The 16617-nt window shown below is 45.1% G+C and overlaps 5 non-coding genes across 5 annotated transcripts; all 5 read right to left on the bottom strand.

The window, feature by feature from the left end:
- Positions 1 to 3474: 3474 nt before the first annotated feature.
- trnar-ccu (transfer RNA arginine (anticodon CCU)) lies at positions 3475 to 3547 on the bottom strand. Its single transcript has one exon. It is a non-coding gene; the product is annotated as a tRNA-Arg (tRNA).
- Positions 3548 to 6405: 2858 nt separating this feature from the next.
- trnay-aua (transfer RNA tyrosine (anticodon AUA)) lies at positions 6406 to 6477 on the bottom strand. The gene has a single exon. It is a non-coding gene; the product is annotated as a tRNA-Tyr (tRNA).
- A 5256-nt stretch (positions 6478 to 11733) lies between these two features.
- On the bottom strand, positions 11734 to 11805 carry trnar-ccu (transfer RNA arginine (anticodon CCU)). The gene has a single exon. It is a non-coding gene; the product is annotated as a tRNA-Arg (tRNA).
- A 485-nt stretch (positions 11806 to 12290) lies between these two features.
- trnar-ccu (transfer RNA arginine (anticodon CCU)) lies at positions 12291 to 12362 on the bottom strand. The gene has a single exon. It is a non-coding gene; the product is annotated as a tRNA-Arg (tRNA).
- Positions 12363 to 13418: 1056 nt separating this feature from the next.
- On the bottom strand, positions 13419 to 13490 carry trnar-ccu (transfer RNA arginine (anticodon CCU)). The gene has a single exon. It is a non-coding gene; the product is annotated as a tRNA-Arg (tRNA).
- Between the last annotated feature and the right edge of the window lie 3127 nt (positions 13491 to 16617).

Genomic DNA, 16617 nt, shown 5'->3' with positions numbered 1-16617 from the left:
AAATAATGTGTACTGGATAGCACTGAGAGACGCAAATTCAATTTAGCTTTCTAATTTCTGCTTGCGTTTCATTAAAAAAAAATCTGGTTAGCAGAGGATGGTTTCGATCCATCGACCTCTGGGTTATGGGCCCAGCACGCTTCCGCTGCGCCACTCTGCTCTCAGCCACTTCAGAAAAGACTAGAACTCACAATCCATGGCTTAGGAGGCCAGTGTCTTAGGCCACTGGGGTACTGTGTAAACAGTATGACCTATACAAACTGTTGGAAGAGGTAAAAACAAATGTATAATGGCAATGAGACATGCCATGAAACGACAATTTTTTAGTTTTTTTTGTTCGCACTTAAAATCTAAAAAGAAACTGTTTAGCAGAGGATGGTTTCGATCCATCGACCTCTGGGTTATGGGCCCGGCACGCTTCCGCTGCGCCACTCTGCTTCCATCCACCCCAGATGGGACTTGAACCCACAATCCCTGGCTTAGGAGGCCACTGGGGCACTGTTTACCTTCTGCAAACAGTACGAACTGATAGAAGCAGTAAAAATAATGTGTACTGGATAGCACTGAGAGACGCAAATTCAATTTAGCTTTCTAATTTCTGCTTGCGTTTCATTAAAAAAAAATCTGGTTAGCAGAGGATGGTTTCGATCCATCGACCTCTGGGTTATGGGCCCAGCACGCTTCCGCTGCGCCACTCTGCTCTCAGCCACTTCAGAAAAGACTAGAACTCACAATCCATGGCTTAGGAGGCCAGTGTCTTAGGCCACTGGGGTACTGTGTAAACAGTATGACCTATACAAACTGTTGGAAGAGGTAAAAACAAATGTATAATGGCAATGAGACATGCCATGAAACGACAATTTTTTTTGTTTTTTTTGTTCGCACTTAAAATCTAAAAAGAAACTGTTTAGCAGAGGATGGTTTCGATCCATCGACCTCTGGGTTATGGGCCCAGCACGCTTCCGCTGCGCCACTCTGCTCTCAGCCACTTCAGAAAAGACTAGAACTCACAATCCATGGCTTAGGAGGCCAGTGTCTTAGGCCACTGGGGCACTGTTTACCTTCTGCAAACAGTACGAACTGATAGAAGCAGTAAAAATAATGTGTACTGGATAGCACTGAGAGACGCAAATTCAATTTAGCTTTCTAATTTCTGCTTGCGTTTCATTAAAAAAAAATCTGGTTAGCAGAGGATGGTTTCGATCCATCGACCTCTGGGTTATGGGCCCAGCACGCTTCCGCTGCGCCACTCTGCTTCCATTCACCCCAGATGGGACTTGAACCCACAATCCATGGCTTAGGAGGCCAGTGTCTTAGGCCACTGGGGCACTGTTTACCTTCTGCAAACAGTACGAACTGATAGAAGCAGTAAAAATAATGTGTACTGGATAGCACTGAGAGACGCAAATTCAATTTAGCTTTCTAATTTCTGCTTGCGTTTCATTAAAAAAAATCTGGTTAGCAGAGGATGGTTTCGATCCATCGACCTCTGGGTTATGGGCCCAGCACGCTTCCGCTGCGCCACTCTGCTCTCAGCCACTTCAGAAAAGACTAGAACTCACAATCCATGGCTTAGGAGGCCAGTGTCTTAGGCCACTGGGGTACTGTGTAAACAGTATGACCTATACAAACTGTTGGAAGAGGTAAAAACAAATGTATAATGGCAATGAGACATGCCATGAAACGACAATTTTTTTTGTTTTTTTTGTTCGCACTTAAAATCTAAAAAGAAACTGTTTAGCAGAGGATGGTTTCGATCCATCGACCTCTGGGTTATGGGCCCAGCACGCTTCCGCTGCGCCACTCTCCTCTCAGCCACTTCAGAAAAGACTAGAACTCACAATCCATGGCTTAGGAGGCCAGTGTCTTAGGCCACTGGGGCACTGTTTACCTTCTGCAAACAGTACGAACTGATAGAAGCAGTAAAAATAATGTGTACTGGATAGCACTGAGAGACGCAAATTCAATTTAGCTTTCTAATTTCTGCTTGCGTTTCATTAAAAAAAAATCTGGTTAGCAGAGGATGGTTTCGATCCATCGACCTCTGGGTTATGGGCCCAGCACGCTTCCGCTGCGCCACTCTGCTTCCATTCACCCCAGATGGGACTTGAACCCACAATCCATGGCTTAGGAGGCCAGTGTCTTAGGCCACTGGGGCACTGTTTACCTTCTGCAAACAGTACGAACTGATAGAAGCAGTAAAAATTATGTGTACTGGATAGCACTGAGAGACGCAAATTCAATTTAGCTTTCTAATTTCTGCTTGCGTTTCATTAAAAAAAAATCTGGTTAGCAGAGGATGGTTTCGATCCATCGACCTCTGGGTTATGGGCCCAGCACGCTTCCGCTGCGCCACTCTGCTCTCAGCCACTTCAGAAAAGACTAGAACTCACAATCCATGGCTTAGGAGGCCAGTGTCTTAGGCCACTGGGGTACTGTGTAAACAGTATGACCTATACAAACTGTTGGAAGAGGTAAAAACAAATGTATAATGGCAATGAGACATGCCATGAAACGACAATTTTTTTGTTTTTTTTGTTCGCACTTAAAATCTAAAAAGAAACTGTTTAGCAGAGGATGGTTTCGATCCATCGACCTCTGGGTTATGGGCCCAGCACGCTTCCGCTGCGCCACTCTCCTCTCAGCCACTTCAGAAAAGACTAGAACTCACAATCCATGGCTTAGGAGGCCAGTGTCTTAGGCCACTGGGGCACTGTTTACCTTCTGCAAACAGTACGAACTGATAGAAGCAGTAAAAATAATGTGTACTGGATAGCACTGAGAGACGCAAATTCAATTTAGCTTTCTAATTTCTGCTTGCGTTTCATTAAAAAAAATCTGGTTAGCAGAGGATGGTTTCGATCCATCGACCTCTGGGTTATGGGCCCAGCACGCTTCCGCTGCGCCACTCTGCTTCCATTCACCCCAGATGGGACTTGAACCCACAATCCATGGCTTAGGAGGCCAGTGTCTTAGGCCACTGGGGCACTGTTTACCTTCTGCAAACAGTACGAACTGATAGAAGCAGTAAAAATTATGTGTACTGGATAGCACTGAGAGACGCAAATTCAATTTAGCTTTCTAATTTCTGCTTGCGTTTCATTAAAAAAAAATCTGGTTAGCAGAGGATGGTTTCGATCCATCGACCTCTGGGTTATGGGCCCAGCACGCTTCCGCTGCGCCACTCTGCTCTCAGCCACTTCAGAAAAGACTAGAACTCACAATCCATGGCTTAGGAGGCCAGTGTCTTAGGCCACTGGGTACTGTGTAAACAGTATGACCTATACAAACTGTTGGAAGAGGTAAAAACAAATGTATAATGGCAATGAGACATGCCATGAAACGACAATTTTTTTGTTTTTTTTTGTTCGCACTTAAAATCTAAAAAGAAACTGTTTAGCAGAGGATGGTTTCGATCCATCGACCTCTGGGTTATGGCCCAGCACGCTTCCGCTGCGCCACTCTGCTTCCATCCACCCCAGATGGGACTTGAACCCACAATCCCTGGCTTAGGAGGCCAGTGCCTTATCCATTAGGCCACTGGGGCACTGATTACCTTCTGCAAACAGTACGAACTGATAGAAGCGTTTCATTTTTTTAAATAATCTGGTTAGCAGAGGATGGTTTCGATCCATCGACCTCTGGGTTATGGGCCCAGCACGCTTCCGCTGCGCCACACTGCTCTCAGCCACTTCAGAAAAGACTAGAACTCACAATCCATGGCTTAGGAGGCCAGTGTCTTAGGCCACTGGGTACTGTGTAAACAGTATGACCTATACAAACTGTTGGAAGAGGTAAAAACAAATGTATAATGGCAATGAGACATGCCATGAAACGATAATTTTTTTTGTTTTTTTTTGTTCGCACTTAAAATCTAAAAAGAAACTGTTTAGCAGAGGATGGTTTCGATCCATCGACCTCTGGGTTATGGGCCCAGCACGCTTCCGCTGCGCCACTCTGCTCTCAGACACTTCAGAAAAGACTAGAACTCACAATCCATGGCTTAGGAGGCCAGTGTCTTAGGCCACTGGGGCACTGTCTACCTTCTGCAAACAGTACGAACTGATAGAAGCAGTAAAAATAATGTGTACTGGATAGCACTGAGAGACGCAAATTCAATTTAGCTTTCTAATTTCTGCTTGCGTTCATTAAAAAAAATCTGGTTAGCAGAGGATGGTTTCGATCCATCGACCCTCTGGGTTATGGGCCCAGCACACTTCCGCTGCGCCACTCTGCTCTCAGCCACTTCAGAAAAGACTAGAACTCACAATCCATGGCTTAGGAGGCCAGTGTCTTAGGCCACTGGGGTACTGTGTAAACAGTATGACCTATACAAACTGTTGGAAGAGGTAAAAACAAATGTATAATGGCAATGAGACATGCCATGAAACGACAATTTTTTTTGTTTTTTTTGTTCGCACTTAAAATCTAAAAAGAAACTGTTTAGCAGAGGATGGTTTCGATCCATCGACCTCTGGGTTATGGGCCCAGCACGCTTCCGCTGCGCCACTTCTGCTCTCAGCCACTTCAGAAAAGACTAGAAATCACAATCCATGGCTTAGGAGGCCAGTGTCTTAGGCCACTGGGGCACTGTTTACCTTCTGCAAACAGTACGAACTGATAGAAGCAGTAAAAATAATGTGTACTGGATAGCACTGAGAGACGCAAATTCAATTTAGCTTTCTAATTTCTGCTTGCGTTTCATTAAAAAAAAATCTGGTTAGCAGAGGACGGTTTCGATCCATCGAGCTCTGGGTTATGGGCCCAGCACCTTCCGCTGCGCCACTCTGCCTCTCAGCCACTTCAGAAAAGACTAGAACTCACAATCCATGGCTTAGGAGGCCAGTGTCTTAGGCCACTGGGGTACTGTGTAAACAGTATGACCTATACAAACTGTTGGAAGAGGTAAAAACAAATGAGACATGCCATGAAACGACAATTTTTTTTGTTTTTTTTGTTCGCACTTAAAATCTAAAAAGAAACTGTTTAGCAGAGGATGGTTTCGATCCATCGACCTCTGGGTTATGGGCCCAGCACGCTTCCACTGCGCCACTCTGCTCTCAGCCACTTTAGAAAGACTAGAACTCACAATCCATGGCTTAGGAGGCCAGTGTTTAGGCCACTGGGGTACTGTGTAAACAGTATGACCTATACAAACTGTTGGAAGAGGTAAAAACCAAATGTATAATGGCAATGAGACATGCCATGAAACGCCATTTTTTTTGTTTTTTTTGTTCGCACTTACAATCTAAAAAGAAACTGTTTAGCAGAGGATGGTTTCAATCATCGACCTCTGGGTTATGGGCCAGCACACTTCCGCTGCGCCACTCTGCTTCCATCCACCCCAGATGGACACTTTGAACCCACACTCCCTGGCTTAGGAGGGACAGTGCCTATCCATTAGGGCCACTATGGGGCACTGTTTTTACACTTCTGCAAACAGTACGAAACTAGATAGAAGCAGTAAAAAGATGTGTACTGGATAGCACTGAGAGACGCAATTCAATTTAGCTTTCTTATTTCTCTGCTTGCGTTCATTAAAAAAATATCTGGTTAGCAGAGGATGGTTCGATCCCTCGACCTCTGGTTATTGGGCCCAGCACGCTTCCGCTGCGCCACTCTGCTCTCAGCCACTTCAGAAAAGACTAGAACTCACAATCCATGGCTTAGGAGGCCAGTGTCTTAGGCCACTGGGGTACTGTGTAAACAGTATGACCTATACAAACTGTTGGAAGAGGTAAAAAACAAATGTATAATGGCAATGAGACATGCCATGAAACGCCAATTTTTTTTGTTTTTTTTGTTCGCACTTAAAATCTAAAAAGAACTGTTTAGCAGAGGATGGTTTCAATCCATCGACCTCTGGGTTTATGGGCCCAGCACGCTTCCCGCTGCGCCACTCTGCTTCCATCCACCCACAGATGGGACTTGAACCCCACAATCCCCTGGCTTAGGAGGCCAGTGCCTTATCCATTAGGCCACTGGGGCACTGTTTACCTTCTGCAAACAGTACGAACTGATAGAAGCAGTAAAAATAATGTGTACTGGATAGCACTGAGAGACGCAAATTCAATTTAGCTTTCTAATTTTCTGCTTGCGTTTCATTAAAAAAAATCTGGTTAGCAGAGGATGGTTTCGATCCATCGACCTCTGGGTTATGGGCCCAGCACGCTTTCCGCTGCGCCACTCTGCTCTCCAGCCACTTCAGAAAAGACTAGAACTCACAATCCATGGCTTAGGAGGCCAGTGTCTTAGGCCACTGGGGTACTGGTGTAAACAGTATGACCTATACAAACTGTTGTAAGAGGTAAAAACAAATGTATAATGGCAATGTGACATGCCATGAAACGACAATTTTTTTTGTTTTTTTTTTGTTCGCACTTAAAATCTAAAAAGAAAATGTTTTAGCAGAGGATGGTTTCGATCCATCGACCTCTGGGTTTATGGCCCAGCACGCTTCCGCTGCGCCACTCTGCTCTCAGCCACTTCAGAAAGACTAGAACTCACAATCCATGGCTTAGGAGGCCAGTGTCTTAGGCCACTGGGGCACTGTTTACCTTCTGCAAACAGTACGAACTGATAGAAGCAGTAAAAATAATGTGTACTGGATAGCACTGAGAGACGCAAATTCAATTTAGCTTTCTAATTTCTGCTTGCGTTTCATTAAAAAAAAATCTGGTTAGCAGAGGATGGTTTCGATCCATCGACCTCTGGGTTATGGGCCCAGCACGCTTCCGCTGCGCCACTCTGCTTCCAGCCACCCCAGAAAAGACTAGAACTCACAATCCATGGCTTAGGAGGCCAGTGTCTTAGGCCACTGGGGCACTGTTTACCTTCTGCAAACAGTACGAACTGATAGAAGCAGTAAAAATAATGTGTACTGGATAGCACTGAGAGACGCAAATTCAATTTAGCTTTCTAATTTCTGCTTGCGTTTCATTAAAAAAAAATCTGGTTAGCAGAGGATGGTTTCGATCCATCGACCTCTGGGTTATGGGCCCAGCACGCTTCCGCTGCGCCACTCTGCTCTCAGCCACTTCAGAAAAGACTAGAACTCACAATCCATGGCTTAGGAGGCCAGTGTCTTAGGCCACTGGGGTACTGTGTAAACAGTATGACCTATACAAACTGTTGGAAGAGGTAAAAACAAATGTATAATGGCAATGAGACATGCCATGAAACGACAATTTTTTTGTTTTTTTTGTTCGCACTTAAAATCTAAAAAGAAACTGTTTAGCAGAGGATGGTTTCGATCCATCGACCTCTGGGTTATGGGCCCAGCACGCTTCCGCTGCGCCACTCTGCTCCAGCCACCCCAGAAAAGACTAGAACTCACAATCCATGGCTTAGGAGGCCAGTGTTATCATTAGGCCACTGGGGCACTGTTTACCTTCTGCAAACAGTACGAACTGATAGAAGCAGTAAAAACAATGTGTACTGGATAGCACTGAGAGACGCAAATTCAATTTAGCTTTCTAATTTCTGCTTGCGTTTCATTAAAAAAAAATCTGGTTAGCAGAGGATGGTTTCGATCCATCGACCTCTGGGTTATGGGCCCAGCACGCTTCCGCTGCGCCACTCTGCTCTCAGCCACTTCAGAAAAGACTAGAACTCACAATCCATGGCTTAGGAGGCCAGTGTCTTAGGCCACTGGGGCACTGTTTACCTTCTGCAAACAGTACGAACTGATAGAAGCAGTAAAAATAATGTGTACTGGATAGCACTGAGAGACGCAAATTCAATTTAGCTTTCTAATTTCTGCTTGCGTTTCATTAAAAAAATCTGGTTAGCAGAGGATGGTTTCGATCCATCGACCTCTGGGTTATGGGCCCAGCACGCTTCCGCTGCGCCACTCTGCTCTCAGCCACTTCAGAAAAGACTAGAACTCACAATCCATGGCTTAGGAGGCCAGTGTCTTAGGCCACTGGGGTACTGTGTAAACAGTATGACCTATACAAACTGTTGGAAGAGGTAAAAACAAATGTATAATGGCAATGAGACATGCCATGAAACGACAATTTTTTTTGTTTTTTTTGTTCGCACTTAAAATCTAAAAAGAAACTGTTTAGCAGAGGATGGTTTCGATCCATCGACCTCTGGGTTATGGGCCCAGCACGCTTCCGCTGCGGCCACTCTGCTTCCATTCCACCCCAGATGGGACTTGAACCCACAATCCCGTGGCTAGGAGGCCAGTGCCTTATCCATTAGGCCACGGGGGCACTGTTTACCTTCTGCAAAACAGTACGAACTGATAGAAGCAGTAAAAACTAACTGTGTACTGGATAGCACTGAGAGACGCAAATTCAATTTAGCTTTCTAATTTCTGCTTGTGGTTTCATTTTTTTAAATAATCGGTTAGCAGAGGATGGTTTCGATCCATCGACCTCTGGGTTATGGGCCCAGCACGCTTCCGCTGCGCCACTCTGCTCTCAGCCACTTCAGAAAAGACTAGAACTCACAATCCATGGCTTAGGAGGCCAGTGTCTTAGGCCACTGGGGTACTGTGTAAACAGTATGACCTATACAAACTGTTGGAAGAGGTAAAAACAAATGTATAATGGCAATGAGACATGCCATGAAACGACTAATTTTTTTTTGTTTTTTTTGTTCGCAACTTAAAATCTAAAAAGAAACTGTTTAGCAGAGGATGGTTTCGATCCATCGACCTCTGGGTTATGGGCCCAGCACGCTTCCGCTGCGCCACTCTGCCTCTCAGCCACTTCAGAAAAGATAGAACTCCAATCCATGGCTTAGGAAGGCCAGTGTCTTAGGCCACTGGGGCACTGTTTACCTTCTGCAAACAGTACGAACTGATAGATAGCACGTAAAAATAGTGTACTGGATGCACTGAGAGACGCAAATTCAATTTAGCTTTCTAATTTCTGCTTGCGTTTCATTAAAAAAAAATCTGGTTAGCAGAGGATGGTTTCGATCCATCGACCTCTGGGTTATGGGCCCAGCACACTCCGCTGCGCCACTCTGCTCTCAGCCACTTCAGAAAAGACTAGAACTCACAATCCATGGCTTAGGAGGCCAGTGTCTTAGGCCACTGGGGTACTGTGTAAACAGTATGACCTATACAAACTGTTGGAAGAGGTAAAAACAAATGTATAATGGCAATGAGACATGCCCATGAAACGACAATTTTTTTTGTTTTTTTTGTTCGCACTTAAAATCTAAAAGAAACTGTTTAGCAGAGGATGGTTTCGATCCATCGACCTCTGGTTATGGGCCCAGCACGCTTCCGCTGCGCCACTCTGCTCTCAGCCACTCAGAAAAGACTAGAATCACAATCCATGGCTTAGGAGGCCAGTGTCTTAGGCCACTTGGGGCACTGTTTACCTTCTGCAAACAGTACGAACTGATAGAAGCAGTAAAATAATGTGTACTGGATAGCACTGAGAGACGCAAATTCAATTTAGCTTTCTAATTTCTGCTTGCGTTTCATTAAAAAAAAATCTGGTTAGCAGAGGACGGTTTCGATCCATCGAGCTCTGGTTATGGGCCAGCACGCTTCCGCTGCGCCACTCTGCTCTCAGCCACTTCGAAAAGACTAGAACTCACAATCCATGGCTTAGGAGGCCAGTGTCTTAGGCCACTGGGGTACTGTGTAAAAAGTATGACCTATACAAACTGTTGGAAGAGGTAAAACAAATGAGACATGCCATGAAACGACAATTTTTTTTGTTTTTGTTTGTTCGCACTTAAAATCTAAAAAGAAACGTTTAGGGGCAGAGGAGGGTTTCGATCCATCGACCTCTGGGTTATGGGCCCAGCACGCTTCCGCTGCGCCACTCTGCTCTCACCACTTTAGAAAAGACTAGAACTCACAATCCATGGCTTAGGAGGCCAGTGTCCCTTAGGCCACTGGGGTACTGTGTAAACGTATGACCTATACAAACTGTTGGAAGAGGTAAAAAACAAATGTATAATGGCAATGAGGACATGCCATGAAAACGCCATTTTTTTGTTTTTTTTGTTCGCACTTAAAATCTAAAAAGACTGTTTAGCAGAGGGGATGTTTTCGATCCATCGACCTCTGGGTTATGGGCCCAGCACGCTTCCGCTGCGCCACTCTGCTCTCAGCCACTTCGAGAAAAGACGAGAACTCACAATCCATGGCTTAGGAGGCCAGTGTCTTAGGCCACTGGGGTACTGTGTAAACAGTATGACCTATACAAACTGTTGGAAGAGGTAAAAACAAATGTATAATGGCAATGAGACATGCCATGAAACGATAATTTTTTTTGTTTTTTTTGTTCGCACTTAAAATCTAAAAAGAAACTGTTTAGCAGAGGATGGTTTCGATCCATCGACCTCTGGGTTATGGGCCCAGCACGCTTCCGCTGCGCCACTCTGCTCTCAGCCACTTCAGAAAGACTAGAACTCACAATCCATGGCTTAGGAGGCCAGTGTCTTAGGCCACTGGGGCACTGTTTACCTTCTGCAAACAGTACGAACTGATAGAAGCAGTAAAAATAATGTGTACTGGATAGCACTGAGAGACGCAAATTCAATTTAGCTTTCTAATTTCTGCTTGCGTTTCATTAAAAAAAAATCTGGTTAGCAGAGGATGGTTTCGATCCATCGACCTCTGGGTTATGGGCCCAGCACACTTCCGCTGCGCCACTCTGCTCTCAGCCACTTCAGAAAAGACTAGAACTCACAATCCATGGCTTAGGAGGCCAGTGTCTTAGGCCACTGGGGTACTGTGTAAACAGTATGACCTATACAACTGTTGGAAGAGGTAAAACAAATGTATAATGGCATGAGACATGCCATGAAACGACAATTTTTTTGTTTTTTTTTGTTCGCACTTAAAATCTAAAAAGAAACTGTTTAGCAGAGGATGGTTTCGATCCATCGACCTCTGGGTTATGGCCCAGCACGCTTCCGCTGCGCCACTCTGCTCTCAGCCACTTCAGAAAGACTAGAAATCACAATCCATGGCTTAGGAGGCCAGTGTCTTAGGCCACTGGGGCACTGTTTACCTTCTGCAAACAGTACGAACTGATAGAAGCAGTAAAAATAATGTGTACTGGATAGCACTGAGAGACGCAAATTCAATTAGCTTTCTAATTTCTGCTTGCGTTTCATTAAAAAACAAATCTGGTTAGCAGAGGACGGTTTCGATCCATCGAGCTCTGGGTTATGGGCCAGCACGCTTCCGCTGCGCCACTCTGCTCTCAGCCACTTCAGAAAAGACTAGAACTCACAATCCATGGCTTAGGAGGCCAGTGTCTTAGGCCACTGGGGTACTGTGTAAACAGTATGACCTATACAAACTGTTGGAAGAGGTAAAAACAAATGAGACATGCCATGAAACGACAATTTTTTTTGTTTTTTTTGTTCGCACTTAAAATCTAAAAAGAAACTGTTTAGCAGAGGATGGTTTCGATCCATCGACCTCTGGGTTATGGGCCCAGCACGCTTCCGCTGCGCACTCTGCTCTCAGCCACTTTAGAAAAGACTAGAACTCACAATCCATGGCTTAGGAGGCCAGTGTCTTAGGCCACTGGGGTACTGTGTAAACAGTATGACCTATACAAACTGTTGGAAGAGGTAAAAAACAAATGTATAATGGCAATGAGACATGCCATGAAACGCCATTTTTTTGTTTTTTTTGTTCGCACTTAAAATCTAAAAAGAAACTGTGTAGCAGAGGATGGTTTCAATCCATCGACCTCTGGGTATGGGCCCAGCCACACTTCCGCTGCCCACTCTGCTTCCATCCACCCCAGATGGGACTTGAACCCACAACCCTGGCTTAGGAGGACAGTGCCTTATCCATTAGGCCACTGGGGCACTGTGTTACCTTCTGCAAACGTACGAACTGATAGAAGCAGTAAAAATAATGTGTACTGGATAGCACTGAGAGACGCAAATTCAATTTAGCTTTCTAATTTCTGCTTGCGTTTCATTAAAAAAAAAATCTGGTTAGCAGAGGATGGTTTCGATCCATCGACCTCTGGGTTATGGCCCAGCCACGCTTTCCGCGCGCCACTCTGCTCTCAGCCCACTTCAGAAAGACTAGAACTCACATCCATGGCTTAGGAGGCCAGTGTCTTAGGCCCACTGGGGTACTGTGTAAACAGTATGACCTTACAAACTGTTGGAAGAGGTAAAACAAATGTATAAGGGCAATGTGACATGCCATGAAACGACAATTTTTTGTTTTTTTGTTCGCACTTAAAATCTAAAAAGAAAATGTTCAGCAGAGGATGGTTTCGATCCATCGACCTCTGGGTTATGGGCCCAGCACGCTTCCGCTGCGCCACTCTGCTTCCATCCACCCCAGATGGACTTGAACCCACAATCCCTGGCTTAGGAGGCCAGTGCCTTATCCATTAGGCCACTGGGGCACTGTTTACCTTCTGCAAACAGTACGAACTGAGAGAAGCAGTAAAAATAATGTGTACTGGATAGCACTGAGAGACGCAAATTCAATTTAGCTTTCTAATTTCTGCTTGCGTTTCATTAAAAAAAATCTGGTTAGCAGAGGATGGTTTTCGATCATCGACCTCTGGGTTATGGGCCCAGGCACGCTTCCGCTGCGCCAACTCTGCTCTCAGCCACTTCAGAAAAGACTAGAACTCACAATCCATGGCTTAGGAGGCCAGTGTCTTAGGCCACTGGGTACTGTGTAAACAGTATGACCTATACAAACTGTTGGAAGAGGTAAAAACAAATGTATAATGGCAATGAGAGATGCCATGAAACGCCATTTTTTTTTGTTTTTTTGTTCGCACTTAAAATCTAAAAAGAAACTGTTTAGCAGAGGATAGTTTCGATCCATCGACCTCTGGGTTATGGGCCCAGCACGCTTCCGCTGCGCCACTCTGCTTCCATCCACCCCAGATGGGACTTGGAACCCACAATCCCTGGCTTAGGAGGACAGTGCCTTATCCATTAGGCCACTGGGGCACTGTTTACCTTCTGCAAACAGTACGAACTGATAGAAGCAGTAAAAATAATGTGTACTGGATAGCACTGAGAGACGCAAATTCAATTTAGCTTTCTAATTTCTGCTTGCGTTTCATAAAAAAAAAAATCTGGTTAGCAGAGGATGGTTCGATCCATCGAGCTCTGGGTTATGGGCCCAGCACGCTTCCGCTGCGCCACTCTAGCTGCTCTCCAGCCACTTCAGAAAAGACTAGAACTCACAATCCATGGCTTAGGAGGCCAGTGTCTTAGGCCACTGGGGTACTGTGTAAACAGTATGACCTATACAAACTGTTGGAAGAGGTAAAAACAAAGTATAATGGCAATGAGACATGCCATGAAACGACAATTTTTTTGTTTTTTTTTGTTCGCACTCTTAAACATCTAAAAGAAAGCTTTTAGCAGAGGATGGTTTCGATCCATCGACCTCTGGGTTATGGCCAGCACGCTTCCGCTGCGCCACACTCTGCTTCCATCCACCCAGATGGGACTTGAACCCACAATCCTGGCTTAGGAGGCCAGTGCCTTATCCATTAGGCCACTGGGGCACCTGTTTACCTTCTGCAAACAGTACGAACTGATAGAAGCAGTAAAAATATAATGTGTACTGGATAGCACTGAGAGACGCAAAATTCAATTTAGCTTTCTAATTTCTGCTTGCGTTTCATAAAAAAAAATCTGGTTAGCAGAGGATGGTTTCGATCCATCGACCTCTGGGTTATGGGCCCAGCACGCTTCCGCTGCCGGCCACTCTTGCTTCCATCCACCCAGATGGGACTTGAAACCCACAATCCCTGGCTTAGGAGGCCAGTGCCTTATCCATTAGGCCACTGGGGGGCACTGTTTACCTTCTGCAAACAGTACGAACTGATAGAAGCAGTAAAATAATGTGTACTGGATAGCACTGAGAGACGCAAATTCAATTTAGCTTTCTAATTTCTGCTTGCGTTTCCATTAAAAAAAATCTGGTTAGCAGAGGATGGTTTCGATCCATCGACCTCTGGGTTATGGGCCCAGCACGCTTCCGCTGCGCCACTCTGCTCTCAGGCCACTTCAGAAAAGACTAGAACTCACAATCATGGCTTAGGAGGCCAGTGTATTAGGCCACTGGGGTACTGTGTAAACAGTATGACCTATACAAACTGTTGGAAGAGGTAAAAACAAATGTATAATGCAATGAGACATGCCATGAAACGACAATTTTTTTTGTTTTTTTTGTTCGCACTTAAAATCTAAAAAGAAACTGTTTAGCAGAGGATGGTTTCGATCCATCGACCTCTGGGTTATGGGCCCAGCACGCTTCCCGCTGCGCCACTCTGCTCTCAGCCACTTCAGAAAATGAGACTAGAACCTCAACAATCCATGGCTTAGGAGGCCAGTGTATTAGGCCACTGGGGCACTGTTTACCTTCTGCCAACAGTACGAACTGATAGAAGCAGTAAAAATAATGTGTACTGGATAGCACTGAGAGACGCAAATTCAATTTAGCTTTCTAATTTCTGCTTGCGTTTCATTAAAAAAAAATCTGGTTAGCAGAGGATGGTTTCGATCCATCGACCTCTGGGTTATGGGCCCAGCACGCTTCCGCTGCGCCACTCTGCTTCCATTCACCCCAGATGGGACTTGACCCACAATCCATGGCTTAGGAGGCCAGGGTCTTAGGCCACTGGGGCACTGTTTACCTTCTGCAAACAGTACGAACTGATAGAAGCATAGTAAAATAATGTGTACTGGATAGCACTGAGAGACGCAAATTCAATTTAGCTTTCTAATTTCTGCTTGCGTTTCATTAAAAAAAAATCTGGTTAGGCAGAGGATTGTTTCGATCCATCGACCTCTGGGTTATGGGCCCAGCACGCTTCCGCTGCGCCACTCTGCTCTCAGCCACTTCAGAAAAGACTAGAACTCACAATCCATGGCTTAGGAGGCCAGTGTCTTAGGCCACTGGGGTACTGTGTAAACAGTATGACCTATACAAACTGTTGGAAGAGGTAAAAACAAATGTATAATGGCAATGAGACATGCCATGAAACGACATTTTTTTTTGTTTTTTTGTTCGCACTTAAAATCTAAAAAGAAACTGTTTAGCAGAGGATGGTTTCGATCCATCGACCTCTGGGTTATGGGCCCAGCACGCTTCCGCTGCGCCACTCTGCTCTCAGCCACTTCAGAAAAGACAGAACTCACAATCCATGGCTTAGGAGGCCAGTGTCTTAGGCCACTGGGGCACTGTTTACCTTCTGCAAACAGTACGAACTGATAGAAGCAGTAAAAATAATGTGTACTGGATAGCACTGAGAGACGCAAATTCAATTTAGCTTTCTAATTTCTGCTTGCGTTTCATAAAAAAAAAATCTGGTTAGCAGAGGATGGTTTCGATCCATCGACCTCTGGGTTATGGGCCCAGCACGCTTCCGCTGCGCCACTCTGCTTCCATTCACCCCAGATGGGACTTGAACCCACAATCCATGGCTTAGGAGGCCAGTGTCTTAGGCCACTGGGGCACTGTTTACCTTCTGCAAACAGTAGAACTGATAGAAGCAGTAAAAATTATGTGTACTGGATAGCACTGAGAGACGCAAATTCAATTTAGCTTCTAATTTCTGCTTGCGTTTCATTAAAAAAAAATCTGGTTAGCAGAGGATGGTTTCGATCCATCGACCTCTGGGTTATGGGCCCAGCACGCTTCCGCTGCGCCACTCTGCTCTCAGCCACTTCAGAAAAGACTAGAACTCACAATCCATGGCTTAGGAGGCCAGTGTCTTAGGCCACTGGGGTACTGTGTAAACAGTATGACCTATACAAACTGTTGGAAGAGGTAAAAACAAATGTATAATGGCAATGAGACATGCCATGAAACGACAAATTTTTTGTTTTTTTTTGTTCGCACTTAAAATCTAAAAAGAAACTGTTTAGCAGAGGATGGTTTCGATCCATCGACCTCTGGGTTATGGGCCCAGCACGCTTCCGCTGCGCCACTCTGCTCTCAGCCACTTCAGAAAAGACTAGAACTCACAATCCATGGCTTAGGAGGCCAGTGTCTTAGGCCACTGGGGCACTGTTTACCTTCTGCAAACAGTACGAACTGATAGAAGCAGTAAAAATAATGTGTACTGGATAGCACTGAGAGACGCAAATTCAATTTAGCTTTCTAATTTCTGCTTGCGTTTCATTAAAAAAAAATCTGGTTAGCAGAGGATGGTTTCGATCCATCGACCTCTGGGTTATGGGCCCAGCACACTTCCGCTGCGCCACTCTGCTCTCAGCCACTTCAGAAAAGACTAGAACTCACAATCCATGGCTTAGGAGGCCAGTGTCTTAGGCCACTGGGGTACTGTGTAAACAGTATGACCTATACAAACTGTTGGAAGAGGTAAAAACAAATGTATAATGGCAATGAGACATGCCATGAAACGACAATTTTTTTTGTTTTTTTTGTTCGCACTTAAAATCTAAAAAGAAACTGTTTAGCAGAGGATGGTTTCGATCCATCGACCTCTGGGTTATGGGCCCAGCACGCTTCCGCTGCGCCACTCTGCTCTCAGCCACTTCAGAAAAGACTAGAAATCACAATCCATGGCTTAGGAGGCCAGTGTCTTAGGCCACTGGGGCACTGTTTACCTTCTGCAAACAGTACGAACTGATAGAAGCAGTAAAAATAATGTGTACTGGATA

Source organism: Oncorhynchus kisutch, unplaced genomic scaffold, assembly GCF_002021735.2.
Source record: "Oncorhynchus kisutch isolate 150728-3 unplaced genomic scaffold, Okis_V2 scaffold746, whole genome shotgun sequence".
NCBI lineage: Eukaryota > Metazoa > Chordata > Actinopteri > Salmoniformes > Salmonidae > Oncorhynchus > Oncorhynchus kisutch.
This window is presented reverse-complemented; position numbering and strand designations above follow the sequence as displayed.